This window comes from Capricornis sumatraensis, chromosome 22, assembly GCF_032405125.1.
Source record: "Capricornis sumatraensis isolate serow.1 chromosome 22, serow.2, whole genome shotgun sequence".
In the NCBI taxonomy this organism is placed as follows: Eukaryota; Metazoa; Chordata; class Mammalia; order Artiodactyla; family Bovidae; genus Capricornis; species Capricornis sumatraensis.
Window position 1 is genome coordinate 40,087,070 of NC_091090.1, and position 14,326 is coordinate 40,101,395.

Sequence of the window (14,326 nt, forward strand, 5' to 3'; positions counted from 1 at the left end):
TAGCCCCTCAGACACTGCCCAGCACAAGGTTGTGAGTTTGGTTCCAAACCATTGATATACAAAGAGCACACAAAAATGGAAAAGTTTCTAATATTTTTCATGTCAGAAGATACTTTTGACATGGTATAGATTATTCATTTCTCTGGAATTCCTTGTAAAATATTTTACATATTTTAGACAACCCTATTGAGATGTTCAAATGGATCTTTAGCTCGGATTTCTTTTATTTTCACTGATAGCCTCTATATATTCAAATCAAACAGGACAACATGGTAGAAGGAACTATATTCAATATCCTATAGTAAAGTAAAGTAAATGTCACTCAGTCGTGTCCGACTCTTTGTGACCTCATGGACTGTAGCCTACCAGGTTCCTCCGTCCATGGGATTTCCCAGGCAAGAATACTGGAGGGGGTCGCCATTTTCTTCTCCAGGAGATCTTCCCAATGCAGGGATCGAACCCAGGTCTCCTGCATTGTAGGCAGATGCTTTACCATCTGAGCCCCCAGGGAAGTCACCATAATAAGCCATAATAGAAAATAATATGGAAAAGCATATATATATATATATAAAACTGAATCCCTTTGCTGTACAGCAGAAATTAAGACATTATTGTCAATCAACTCTACTTCAATAAAATAAAATTTTAAAAAATCAAAAAGGAAAATAAAAGGCAAAAAGGCTCTTAGGGTAAACACATGATAACATTACCCAAGAATGTCGAGAATAGCTGCCCCGTTCTGTCAAACAGAAATGAGGCCAGACAGTTATTTCACTGGTTTTACATTCCTCCCCCTGCCCCCCAACAAATCTAATCTCACCCTGGTGTTCCCAGTCTAGGCCAGCAGGAAGACAGGCTAAATGTGGAGGGCAGAGATGCAGATAGACTGGCTCTGTGCCCAGGAGGCCAGGTCAGGATGAAAATCAATATTTCAATAGCTCAGGATTAGGAAACACACATATCAAATCTTGTCCATTAAGGACACAAACATTAAAACCACAGACATCCTGTACCTCACACAGACTGATAGGGATGAAGTGTTTGACTCATCATAGAAATGTACCCATTATTCTTGTACTTTTCCAACTCGTACAACTTGTATAAAAAAACTTCTCAGAATGAGACTGAGGCTGCTGAGAAGACTGCCATGAATAAGATCTTAAGGACCCTGATAAGCAGCTTTTCGGGGTAAAGGGAAGGGAGAGCAGGGCTCTTAAATGCGGTTGTGTTATCTGGAAAATAAAAGTCACACTGTAGACTACAGGGAACTCTGCTCAGCGTTATGTAGCAGCCTGGATAGGAGGGGAGTTTGGGGGAGAATATGTATGGCTGAGTCCCTTTGCTGTCCACCTGAAACTGTCACAACATTGTTAATCGACTCTACCCCAATACAAAATAAAAAATTTTAAAATAAAGTCACAGAAATCTGAGAGAGAATATGGCTTGGATAGGCAGCAGCCTTTGCTCAGATCTGACAGACCTCCCCGGGTTCCCCCGCCCTGTCCCTCTCATCCAAACCTTGGGAAAATCCAGGCAACTCAAAGTGAGTCCCAGTCAGTTGGTACCTTTCCTGTTTGTATCAAAGGAAAAGCGTTGAAAGCACAGTTATGATTCATATCAGCTCACACACTGGGACGTGCATCTGCAGGTCTAACGGGGGGATTTCACTTGGACCTTTTTTCCCCTCAAAAATGATGAATGAAAGCAACCGTATTTCGAAAAGGGGTTTTCCTGGAGAGATTATGCCTCTGGTGGCCTAGGGCACACTCAGCCACAGGGTGTTGGTTCTCCGGGGCATGCCTCACTTCCAGGTGTTGGGGGCGAGGTGGGGGGGGGGGCGCGGGGGGCGCGGGGAAGAGAAGAAATCTCAAGAAAGGGTGGGGAGGGGGTGGTGTGTGTGTGTGGGGGGGGGGCAAGTGCAGAGTCTCAAAGATCTAATTGCAACTTTGACAAGCAGCAGATCAAAGGAGTCTCTCCTTGGTCTTTGATCTCTCGATAACCGCATTTAGCACCCTCCCCTGGCTGTGCCTGGGGCAGACAGCCCTCCTTCCTAACTCCCTCAGCTCTTTCAGCTTTAAATAATTCAACTGCTAAGCACTTTCAAAGGTGGGTGGAAATAAGCAAATGCTTTAAGATCCAACTCCTGTGTTAGATTGACTGAAGTCCCGTTTACCATTCTAATACCAAATTGGAAAATCAACACCATCGAATCCTAACAGGGAAGGTTGTGGCTTCTAATCCCTCACGTGACTTAAAGTTGTACATCGAGTGCACATACAGGGGGCAGTGGCTACACCTCCACCTCCAGAGGGGCCTGGAGTCGGGGCGGGAAGGCAAGAGCTGGCTTCCAATTGTTTTGTTAAAGCTAATGGAGGGGGACTCTCCACCTGCAGCCGTCCTCCCCTCCTCCCACACCACCCACTACATCTCCCAGGGCTGAGTTTTCTTCTCAGGTTGTGCCCAGAAGGTTCTGCTCAGAGATGGCCTCTATTAAAATGTTAGGGAGCTCGGAGGAAAGCCTTAAAGGTGAGTCGGGGTTGCCAGGTTGAGCAAAGAAAAATACAGCCAGCCAGTTCAATGTGAATTTCAGGTAAAAGATGAGTAATTGTTGAGCGTGTATCCCAAATGTTGCATGGGATGCACTGAAAGTGAAAGTTGCTCAGTCGTGTCCAACTCTTCGCGACCCCATGGACTGTAACGGAATTCCCTAGGCCAGAATACTGGAGTGGATAGCCTATCCCTTCTCCAGCGGATCTTCCCCATCAAGGAATCGAATCGGGATCTCCTGCATTGCAGGCGGATTCTTTACCAACTGAACTATCAGGGAAGCCCTGGGATGCACTGGTACTACCTAAAAAGTTATTGGTCATTTACCTAAAATTCATGTGTAACTGGGTGCCCCCTATTTTACCGGGCAACCTGCCAGGGTTTCTCTGTCACCAATTCTTGTTGGAATGCCATGGGGTCGCCTGGCTTCAGGTTGTAGCATGGAGTGATTCAGCCTTATCCTTCCTTTTCCTCATGAATCTGGCTGAGGACAGGGCTTTTACCAGGTGGTGGGGGACAGAAATGGGGAGCATCTGCTGAGTATCTGAGCTCCGTCATGTCCCAGCTGATTCTCACAACACACCTACAGGGTAGGGACTGGTTCCCCTTTCACATTAAGAAAAAAAAAATGTTTTTTGAAATATAGCTGAACTCTTTTTCAAAAAACTTACATGATGTTGTAAACCAACTGTACTTTGAAATAGAATTGGTTTACAATATCAAGTAAGTTTCAGGTGAACAGCACAGCAATTCAATTAGTTTACATACACACACAGACACACACACATATATATATATTCTTTTTCAGATTCTTTTCCCTTATAGATTATTACCTAGTATTTGATGGGATTAAGACCCATAAGTCAAGGAGCTGGCCAGCTTCCCAGTGTTGGGAGCAGGATTCTCGTCCACATATCCCTGACTTCAAAGCCACAATCTGCCCACTCACTACATGACACTGTGTCCTTCCATCTCCCCCAGGGGGTACAACAGACCCTGAGGCTAATGAACTTGTTTCAATACAAACAGGTCTTTTGCATTCCCTATATATCTTTTCCAAAATCATTGCAGAAGGTGACTGCAGCCATGAAATTAAAAGACGCTTACTCCTTGGAAGAAAAGTTATGACCAACCTAGATAGTATATTCAAAAGCAGAGACATTACTTTGCCAACTAAGGTCCATCTAATCAAGGCTATGGTTTTTCCTGTGGTCATGTATGAATGTGAGAGTTGGACTGTGAAGGAGGCTAAGTGCCGAAGAATTGATGTTTTGAACTGTGGTGTTTGAGAAGACTTCTGAGAGTCCCTTGGACTCCAAGGAGATCCAACCAGTCCATTCTGAAGGAGATCAACCCTGGGATTTCTTTGGACGGAATGATGCTAAAGCTGAAGCTCCAGTACTTTGGCCACCTCATGCGAAGAGTTGACTGATTGGAAAGGACTCTGATGCTGGGAGGGATTGGGGGCAGGAGGAGAGGGGGATGACCGAGGATGAGATGGCTGGATGGCATCACAGACTCAATGGACGTGAGTCTGAGTGAACTCTGGGAGATGGTGATGGACAGGGAGGCCTGGTGTGCTGCGATTCATGGGGTCGCTAAGAGTCGGACACGACTAAGCGACTGAACTGAACTGAACTGATATATCTTTTCACGTTCATCAAATGTTCTAGATCTTATTTTCTAGAACTCTCTGCTCTGCCATTAGGAACTGAGGGATGTGGGAAAGCCAGACTAAGAAAAGACAGGAGATCTGAAGCAGGATGGCGGTCTTACATACTTATGTATGGAAGAGAGTCCCCACTGGTCTTCCCCAGTGGGTCTGTGCAAACTCACTAATCTGCACTAACTTCAAGCTAGGAAACCAGCATACTGCATAAGCCTGACTTCCTTATTCCCTGGGGCAGTGGTTCTCAAATTTAAGTGTGCTTAAATCAGAATCACCTGGAGGGCTTGTTAAAATACAGATTGCTGGGTTCACCCCAGCTCTGGGCTGGGGCCTGAGAATCTGCATGGCTCACAAGGTCTCAGGTAACGGATGCTGCGATCCGGGGATCCCACTTTGAGAACCACGGCTCTAGGACTAGAAAGAGGGCTTCCCTATAAATATACAGTATTTGGGACTTAAATCCACATACACTGTGGAATTACAAGCCCTTTCTATACCTTTCATCCTCGCCATTTGAAAATCTCCCACAGCTCTACTTCTTCAACAAAGTCCACAAATATTCCTTCACTCAGCCATTCTCACGGATATGAATCAGGAAAATGGAACATATCAGATACTGTATGAATCCTAGGGACAGAGATGAATGAGACCCATGTCCTGCCGGTGCACGGGTGATGATCACCAGGTACACAAGATAACAACAGACTAAGAGATATTACAAGAGAAGCAGATAAACTTAGTCACGAAGGAAAAGAGAGAAGGAAGGGCGTGCTCTCAAGTGACTCAAATGTTGAGCTGAGTTTAGAAACTGAAGATGGGTTATAGGAAGACAAAGGGCAGAGGGACAGTCCATGCAGAGCAAACGGTATGTGCAGAAAGCCCAGAGGTGTGAAACAACATGGAGAGTTCAAGGGCTGCACGAAATTGACAATAACTAACACATATGGTCCGCTTGGTGGTAGATGGGGGTGAGTGAGGAGCCCAGCAGCAGGGCACACAGAGATGCTTGGCTTTCTTTACTTTTAGATGTTGAGGAGACACTGAGTGGTTCTGAAAGGAGGAATGACACATTCAGGCCCATAGTTTGCAAAGATTATCTGTAAAGAGGGGCCAGGGAGATCAAACTCAGAGGCTGTCGCAGGAGCACCAGGAAAGATGGTAAGGGTGTGAGTGAAGGTGGAATTGCTGTAGACTGAACAGACAAGTCAATACTGATGGGTGGAAAATGAAACCTTCATCCCCACTCTTGTTACTCTCTGCTGCCAAAAGGACTCTAACTAAATTTGGGGGAATAAGATGCAAACATTTCTGTGTGTTTTTATACTGGCATCTTAATAAGACTGCACCTGAGCTGAACTGTGCACTTCTGTTCAGTACTTGGAGCCTTTTAAAGGATCGCTCTCATTATTCATTGTTTGATTTTACTCGCCTTCCATTCCCAGACGTTTATTTATTCATCCAAAATCATCTGGTAGCTTTCTGGCTAGTAGAAGAGACAAGCAAGTACACAGAGAGCTGGAATTCAATGGAGCACATGATACAGTGGAGGTATCTACAGAGATCTGTGAGATGAACCTAAAAACAGTCAAACTGTCCAACAGTCAATTTTCATATCACTTTTCTATTCAAGTCCACAAAATTAATTTCACATGAAGTAGCATGAAAACTACCTCTCAGAAGAGCCTGTATTTCTTCCTTTATGTTAGTGCCTAAGTTGCTCAATCATGTCTGACTCAGGTACCCTATGGACTATAGCCCACCAGGATCCTGGGTCCATGGGGATTCTCCAAGCAAGAATACTGGAGTGGGTTGCCATGCCCTCATCCAGGGGATCTAATAGACCCAGGAATCAAACCCGCATCTCTTAAATTTCCTGCACTGGCAGGTGGGTCTGCAGAGTGATGAAATCACTTTAAATAAGGCAAGTTTTAAAAAATCATTTTCCAAAAAAAATAAAATAAAATAAATAAAAAATCATCTTCCAGCAATTTGAGGCCAAACACTTGAACTGGAGATAGCAGAAGTTATACTAAAAGGGTAAACCTTCCTCTGGGTTTCCTTTGGGCTCCAAGTTCAACTGGGAGCCCTGAGGGTGGCAGTTTCTCCCTAGCTACACGGATGACCTTTGGCAAGTCACTCACTGCTGGGTCCACAAAGAGTCACTGTCTGCCTTTGAGGGCTGCCAGCAGCTCCATCCTTCGGGAGACCAAAAAATGTAAATGATCCTCCCCAAGCCCAGTGCCGTGACCTCACTGCAGGGAAAACCCACGCCTTTACAGCCAAAGGAACTTCTAAGATGAAACTGAGCTAAAATTAACTGGGAATAAATGAGAGAAAATAAATTAAATGGGAGGGTTCAGGATCTCCCCTCCTTTTGGCTCTTCCTGCTGAGTTAATTCATGATTGGCCTTGTTCTTAATAAACATTCAAGATTGGCTGTTTAAGAGTCTGTGGCTAAGTGAAGGCAGCATACAGAGGTTTGTCCTGGGCTTGCCCCTCTAAGCCCGTATAGTTTGGTGATGAACAGGCTGACTCTCAAAGGCAACAGCTGCCCAAAGCCAGGAGGGCATTCCTGCTCCTTCCTCGAGCTGTGCTGTAGGTTGTAGGTTGCTAGCATCTTTCTTAATGGCCTGGAAAGGGTCCTGGGTGTGGTTTTTTTGACAGCTGGCATCTGTGAAGTCTTAGTTTGCATGGCAATGAAAACAGAAACGAAACCCCAAACAAACAGGCACTGAAGAAGCTGTTGAGCAACTGGGACACCAGAAAAGTTGTTGGTACTGGGAAAATTTCAATTGTAAGTTGGGCTCATCACTGCTGCTGTCACCTCTTGCTTTCATCACCCCATCCCATCACTCGGCCCTGCTCCCACCTTGGGACCCTCGACTGCCTGGCTATTTTCTACCTATTAAGTGATCTGCACTTTGAACTTCCCAGAAACCTGGTTTCTTAAAGCATACAGCACGAAACTGTCCTTCCTTTCCTCACCTTGGGTCTATTTCTGTCCTCCCTGCCAAAATTCCTTTCCTATAGCGTAACAGCTTTCAGGTAAAAAAGCCAACTGATCAGTTATTTACACTAAGGCTCTAACAGCAACCCCAGAAGCAGATACCTTGCTCACCCATTCTTTTCTTCCTTATAGTTTTTAATGGAATCCCAGCCAGCTTACTGGTTCTCCCAGCCTTTCTAGTCTGGGGTGTCCAGGAGTCATTCTGGCCAATGGAACATGAGCACAGTGCTGGCAAGGATGTCCTTGACACTGTTTTCCTTCTACTGGGAAGCAGGCATGTTAGCTGGAGGCATAGAAGCTATGCTACAACCAGGAGGCAGCTAGCAAGGGGGGACAGCTGAAGGAATCACAAGAGGATGAGCTACCGGCTTTGTTTCCATATTTACCTGTGTGGTACCCTGGATCCCTCCAGTCTACACACTCTCTCTCTGCCTCTGCTTCGGCAGCATCCTCTCTATTCTCTTGTGTCCTCTTCTGAAGCTTTGCCCCCTCTCTAATCCACCTCTCAATTGCCATCTAATCATTGACTTTCTCCTACGCTGCCAGCCCCCTAACCCCCATCCTATTGCTGAAAAAAAGCTGAGTGGGTCCATTACACACTTGAGGTTGTTTGTTGTGGTGGTTTTTATTGTAGTAAGAAGAGTCAGCATGAGACCTACTTCTCTAGACTTTTTAATGTACAATAGAGTATTACTGACTGTAGACAAATGTCACACAGCAGGTCTCCAGAACTTACTCATCCTGCAAGACTGAAATTTTATATCCATTAAATAGCAACTCTGACATGAGTTTGAGTGAACTCTGGGAGTTGGTGATGGACAGGGAGGCCTGGCGTGCTGCAACACATGGGGTCGCAAAGAGTCGGACACGAGCGACTGAACTGAACTGAACTAGCAACTCTGCATTCCCTCCTCCTTTCAGCTCCTGGAAACCATCGTTCTACTCTCTGTTTCTATGCCTTTGACTTTGGGTATATTAGATTCCTCATGTAAGTGGAGTCGTGCAGTAATTGTCCTCTGTGACCAGCTTATTTCATTTATCATGTCCTCCAGGTTTATCTGTGTGGTTGCATGTCAAGACTTCCTTCAGATGACACCACCCTTATGGCAGAAAGTGAAGAGGAACTAAAAAGCCTCTTGATGAAAGTGAAAGAGGAGAGTGAAAATGTTGGCTTAAAGCTCAACATTCAGAAAACGAAGATCATGGCATCTGGTCCCATCACTTCATGGGAAATAGATGGGGAAACAGGGGAAACAGTGTCAGACTTTATTTTGGGGGGCTCCAAAATCACTGCAGATGGTGATTGCAGCCATGAAATTAAAAGATGCTTACTCCTTGGAAGGAAAGTTATAACCAACTTAGATAGCATATTCAAAAGCAGAGACATTACTTTGTCAACAAAGGTCCATCTAGTCAAGGCTATGATTTTTCCAGTAGTCATGTATGGACGTGAGAGTTGGACTGTGAAGAAAGCTGAGCACTGAAGGATTGATGCTTTCGAACTGTGGTGTTGGAGAAGACTCTTGAGAGCCCCTTGAACTGCAAGGAGATCCAACCAGTCCATTCTAAAGGAGATCAGTCCTGGGTGTTCTTTGAAAGGAATGATGCTAAAGCTGAAACTCCAGTACTTTGGCCACCTCATGTGAAGAGTTGACTCATTGGAAAAGACTCTGATGCTGGGACGGATTGGGGGCAGGAGGAGAAGGGGACAACCGAGGATTAGCTGGCTGGATGGCATCACGGACTCGATGGATGTGAGTTTGAGTGAACTCCGGGAGTTGGTGATGGACAGGGAGGCCTGGCATGCTGTGATTCATGGGGTCACAAAGAGTCAGACATTGAGTGACTGAACTGAACTGAATATTCCATCGTATGCACACATTTGATACTTAAACCTTAGGTGCAACATTTCTCAGGCCTCATCTTCAGTGGAAAGCACATTTGCCCTGCCCCATGAACAAAGGAGAACGGAAAACACTACAAACTCTCAGTAGTTGCGGTTTCCCAGCTCTAGAAATAGTAGTTGTGGTTTCATGGCTCTAGAAACACTGCTGCTGCTAAGTCGCTTCAGTCGTGTCCGACTCTGTGCGGCCCCAAAGACAGCAGCCCACCAGGCTCCCCCGTCCCTGGGATTCTCCAGGCAAGAACACTGGGGTGGCTGCCATTTCCTTCTCCAATGCATGCGAGTGAAAAGTGAAAGTGAAGTCGCTCAGTCGTGTCTGACTCCTAGCGACCCCATGGACTGCAGCCTACCAGGCTCCTCCATCCATGGGATTTGCCAGGCAAGAGTACTGGAGAGGGGTGCCATTGCCTTCTCCCTAGAAACACTACTGAGTGCAAAACAGTCAGTAGTTGTGGTTCCCAAGCTCTAGAGTTGTGGCCCAGAGGCTTAGCTTGTGGGATCTTCCCGGATCAGGGATCAAACTCTAATCTCCTGCACTGGCAGGTGGATTCTTTACTGCCGAGCCACCAGGGAAGCCCCAGCCCCCTTTATTCCTGAGAGTGAAAAATTCACTGTCACAAAGACATCAGGTTAAATCTGTTTTTTAAGTTTTGTTATTTTAGTGGCCCAAGCTGGGGTAGAACTGGAACACGAGAGTGTCACCGAGGCAGACAAGGTGAAGACCGAGGGCGACAGGGTGGGGATGGAGAAAAGAGTGAGAAAAGTAGGAGAAACTAGGACCAGTGGACATTTACCCCAGAGACAGTCCTAATCGGGTTATTTTCTTCTCTGTTGCTGTTTTTGCTTCCTTTGGATTAAAATTAAAGCATCCTGCTTTAGCTCTAATTATGCCTTTTATTTTCATATTTATAAGATTAAAATTGCATAAGCTGTCCAGGACAAAACTGTGATCTTAAGCATTTGATGTGTGTTGGAGAAGGAAAGGATAAAAGGCCTCAAGCCCAACCCAAGGAGGCAAAATGCTTATGTAGCATGAGAACTGTAAGACTTGAGTTTTGGGACTATTCTCCCAGGCAAGGAAAACCATGTTACAAAACAAACAAACTAGTATTCTGGGGGTATTTCCCAGAAAAGACGCAGGTATGGTTTAGAAAGATGGGATTTGGTTTTGTTTTTCGAGCTTCAGCCGGGTGGTAAAAGGTCAGCTCTGTGTTGTAATCCATTCTGCTGCCTTCCTCCCGTAATCCTAACCACAGCCCTCTAAGAGCTATGCAGCATGGCAATTAGTAAAGTGAAATTTCATTTTCTAAACATCTCCTTGATACCTTCAGAGGTTACATTTTAGAATGTTATGAAAAAAAAAAAAAAGAAAAACCCTGGTGGTGGAAATTTCAGAATAATTTCCCTTGGAGAAAACTATGAAAACTATTTGGTCTAAAATCAGTTTATGAGATGGAAAGATGGGAAACAGTAGCATGTCTAACACGACTGAGGTCTTGAGAATGGGCTACAAGGAAGATGAGGTGGTGATACATAGGAAGAAAATGTTTGTCTTTTTTTTTTTTTTTAAATAAGAGCTGCATCACCCTTTGACCTGCAAACAAGCATGTCTGTCAGTATAAAGCCCACCAGTCTTCCCAGTCTGTTCAACGAGCCACAACCTACTTCAAGCCCTGTCCTGGACCTCCAGGCAGGGATGTGCCAGCTTCACTCTGTGGAGAGTGGGCTCTGAGGTCAGCCTAGGTCAGAACCTACCACCTGTACACACTGGATGAAGGTGTCAAACAATAAACCACATGGCAGTGAGCATCCATTGCCAGACAACATTAATATCATGGTTCCTGACTTTAAGGTGAATTGCAATCCTTACTTCATCATTGTCATTCTAATTACATCTGGTACCTATCCTTAATTCAGCCAGATGGGAAGCCACTCTCACACACCATGAACTAAAAGCCTCATTTTGACCCTCATCCTGTTCCCAAAGCTGTGTGCAACAAAGTGAGGTACATTAGCTTGAACTTTATTTTTTCCTTCTTAACCTTTTATTATAAGAAACTGGGCAACAACAACAACAAAAAGTAAAAAGGGCAAGTCAAGAGCCTATATATCCTATCAGCTAATTAATAAGCTCGTAACAATGGTTTTGTTATGGATTGCACTGTATTTTCTCCAAAATTCGTATGTTAAAGTCCTAACCCAAGTGACCTCAGAACGAGGTCATTGCAGATGTAGTTAATGAGATCATACTGGAATAGGGTGAATCTTAATCTGATATGACTCTCTTATGAAAAGGACACATTTGGGACTTTCCAGGTGGTGTAGTGGAATAAGGATCCTTCTGCCAGTGCAGGCGACATGGGTTCGATCCCTGGTCTGGGAAGATCCCACATGCCTTGGGGCAGCTAAGCCCATGCGTCACAACTACAGAGCCTGAGCTCCAGAACAAGAGAAGCTACCACAATGAGAAGCCTGCACACTGCCACCCAGAATAGCCCCTGCTCACCGCAACTAGGGAAAGTCCTTGTAAAGCAGCAAAGACCGAGTGTAGCCAAAAGTAAATTAAAAACATATTTTTAAAAGAAATATTAAAAAAAGCAGACATTTGCATACAGACACATGCCCATAAAGACAACACTGTGTGAAGAGGGAGGCAGAGATCAAGATGATGCTTCTACAAGGCAAGGAACACCAAAGATGGCCAGCAACCACCAGAAGCGAAGAGACAGGCCTGGGACAGAGTCTCCCTCATAGTTCTCAAGAGGAGCCAAGTGTGGGGCCACCTTGATCTTGGGGATTTTCTAGCTTCCAGAACTATGAGACAATACGTTTCTATTGTTTAAGCCACCCAGTTTGTCGTACTTTGTTACAGCAGGTCTGGAAGACAAATACATTGCTGTATTTAAAACCTCCATGATTTGAGGGAGTTCCCTAGGGGTCCAGTGCGTAAGACTCCATGTTCCCAATGCAGGGGACCTGGCCTCAATCCCTGGTCAGGGAACTAGATCTCACATGTAGGAACTAAGATCTGGCGCAGCCAAGTAAACAAATAGATATTAAAAAATAAAAAAATATTTAAAAACCCTTGATTTGGAAGCAGGGCCATCTCTCCATAAATAAAGAGTATGGGCACCCATTTCAACCTGAGACAGTTTCCCACAGGTTTCTCCATCAGCTCTGTGTTGACAGAGTTATGCGTGAGAGTCTCATAGGAATGAATGGAAATCTTCCCGGTTTAGGAATGAAACAAAAATGCAATCTTTTTCAGTCATTCCCCCTCAGTAAGTCTTGTCCACCTCAGGTTATCAGTGAGTTAATGTACTTCCCACACTGCTTCGGTGTGATGAAGATGAGAGTAATCTCTAGAACAGTTCTCAATCTAGGTTTCCTACAAAACCACCTAGCTGTATCCCTTACATTACTCTGCTCCAACAAGGAGCAGTACAGAGGTCACTGAAAATAAGGAGAAATAGTTCATGGAGCCGTAGCATCAACCCTTCTTCTGCTTTGCAATGGTGCTTCCATGTTCAACCCTTAACCACCTGAACATCCACTACTGACAAGACCATCTACCGTGGGCTTAGCAGGAGTTGGGAAGGGAGGCAGGGGTCTCTTTCAGCACCAGTCCTCACAATCATTATTACCAAAGCTGAAAACCATTCTAGCAGGTCCTGAAGGGAACTGTCTCACCATGACCCAAAGAAGGCTGATGCTGGGGGTAGGGGGAAGGGGTGGGGGGTGGGGCTTCCTGCCTGGGCTGTACACCTTCCACGTGGCTCCTGAGCACTTGCTCATGCTGGAAAGTACTGACGTCAACAGGAAGGCGAAGGAAGTTGAATGAATATTATTGAGCAGATTTTCTGAACTCACTTTTGCCAAAATAACCCATGCCGCGGACTATTTACATGTGAACTGGTCATGAAAATAGCTTCTCTGTGGAAACCTGCTGTCAGATGGACTGGCGTTTCACCCTCCTCTCCAGGCTGTTTCCCTAATATTTACATTTCCTCCTCTTACTCCACTTTGATCTTATTTTCCCTTCCAAGCTCCCAAGCTAAAATTTCAACAAAACTCCACCCCAAAAGTTACTCCTATACTATGGGTGCTAATCACTTTTATAAACAGAAAATGAAAATTGCTATCGTGCTAAGTGGGGCAGAAAATTATGGCTTTCACTCTCTGCCCCTGAAGGCAAACCTTCTGTCCAATCTGCACAGTGCCAAAGATGGCAGTTGGTGCTTAAAAGGAGGAGGAAGAATGAGTCTAATGACTCAAGATGCAGTGCTTCCATGGGGGCTTTCTAATCAAGTCATCACTGAAGGGTGTGCTCTGGACAAGGCATTTTTAAACAGTATTTCGCAGAAGAAAAGACTTTAGGCCCCAAGGCAAGTGATTCATTCGCTTATTCAATGTTGGGTGGGGGACTGACCCTTTGTCTCACATGAGCACCTGGAAGATATGCCTTCTGTCAGTGACTCTGCCATCTTGCTCTCGGCTTGCTCTTCATAAAAGTACTCACCCTGGAGGACTATTGTGAGGATTAAACAAGCCAGTTCGCCAAGTACAAGCACTGATTTGGAGCAAGTGCCCAAGAGTAGCTTTTACTACTGCTGATGCCTCAGACCATCTCAGGTGCTCAGGCAATCTGGGTGGAAATCTCCTGGGCCTGTTGGCCTGTCCACCCTCAGTGCACTATGCAGAAATATGCACACATACACAGTAAACCTGAGCATGGCCATCTCTTCCTTATCTGAGTACTTTCATCTCAGTCAGTCTATTCAGAACCCTAGTGGGTTCATACATTCTTTTCTCATGAGTCTGGTAAGCTCCCCTTGTTCCCAGATTCTCACATACCCAAAGTCACTCCTACTCCTGTGGAATTGCCATTCTCTGTTTTCTTTTCTCTTGTGTCCAGACTGCTGGGCGCTGTGGCAAAATGTCAAAAGGTTGATCTAGTCATTCATTCGTTCACACGGCAGATCTTCACTGAACAAACATCTACTATGTGTGGAGAGCACTTTGTGGGGAAGAGACAGGCCAGACACGGTGGTTCTCAATGCCACCACACCCTCAGACTAGTGGGAGGGCAGTGAATGAACGGGTTGACACAGAAATACATACCCTGTTCCCCAGTGTGACAAGCGCTGTGAAGGGCGTGACTAGGTGTTGGGGCTGGGCATGACGGGGGACACGGGAGGCC